Source organism: Rutidosis leptorrhynchoides, chromosome 5 (assembly GCF_046630445.1).
Source record: "Rutidosis leptorrhynchoides isolate AG116_Rl617_1_P2 chromosome 5, CSIRO_AGI_Rlap_v1, whole genome shotgun sequence".
In the NCBI taxonomy this organism is placed as follows: Eukaryota; Viridiplantae; Streptophyta; class Magnoliopsida; order Asterales; family Asteraceae; genus Rutidosis; species Rutidosis leptorrhynchoides.
The window spans coordinates 318,565,935-318,567,127 of NC_092337.1; the positions used below are offsets into that span (position 1 = coordinate 318,565,935).

General features: G+C 36.6%; 1 non-coding gene across 1 annotated transcript; it reads right to left on the reverse strand.

The window, feature by feature from the left end:
- Positions 1–277: 277 nt before the first annotated feature.
- On the reverse strand, positions 278–384 carry LOC139850783 (small nucleolar RNA R71). The gene has a single exon (XR_011760164.1). It is a non-coding gene; the product is annotated as a small nucleolar RNA R71 (small nucleolar RNA).
- Between the last annotated feature and the right edge of the window lie 809 nt (positions 385–1,193).

Sequence of the window (1,193 nt, forward strand, 5' to 3'; positions counted from 1 at the left end):
CAAAGGACAAATCCTACACATGGTAACTAATCAATGCCAATTTAGTGGTGCGCCGAAGGAAGATCCAAATGAACATCTTCGAACCTTTAATAGGATCTGTACACTATTTAAAATCCGAGAAGTGGAGGATGAACAGATATATCTCATGTTATTTCCCTGGACTTTAAAGGGAGAAGCCAAAGATTGGTTAAAATCGTTACCTGAAGGGGCGATTGATACATGGGACGTTTTAGTTGAAAATTTTCTTAAACAATTCTTTCCGGCATCTAAAGCCGTGAGACTTCAAGGAGAAATAGTTACGTTCACACAAAAACCAAATGAAACTTTATATGAAGCATGGACAAGATTTGGAAAGTTATTAAGAGGATGTCCGCAACATGGTTTAGACACCTGTCAAATAGTACAAATATTCTACCAAGGATGCGACATCACTACACGAAAAGACATCGATATAGCAACTGGTGGTTCCATTATGAAGAAAACCGCAACTGACGCTTACAAAATTATTGATAACACTGCTTCCCACTCACATGAGTGGCACTAAGAAAAAGATATCGTTAGATCATCTAAAGCAGCTAGAGCCGATTCTAGCCATGACTTAGATTCTATTTCCGCAAAGATAGATGCTGTTGAGAGACGAATGGAAAAGATGACTAAAGATATTAACTCAATACGAATTAGTTGTGAGCCGTGTGGAGGACCACATTTAACAAAAGATTGTCTCAGTATTGAACTAACAATGGAACAAAGAGAGAATGTTTCATACATAAACCAAAGGCCTGGAAATAATTATCAGAATAATTATCAACTGCCAAGACCAATCTACAATCAAAACCAGAATTATAACCGAAATGTTCCATACAACAACCAACAAGGTCCTAGCAATCAACAAGTATCCAATAATACTTATAATCAGCAAAGACCTATTTTTCAAAATAAACCACCACAAACCGATGATAAAAAGCCAAATTTAGAAGATATGATGTCGAAGCTAGTTGAATCTCAAACTCAGTTTTTCACATCTCAGAAACAAACCAATGAACAAAATGCTCAAGCATTTAGAAATCAACAAGCTTCTATTCAAAATTTGGAACAAGAAGTGAGCAACCTAGCAAGGTTGATAGGTGAAAGAAAACCGGGAAGTCTACCTAGTGATACAAATGCTAACCTCCGAAATGAAACAGCTAAAGCCA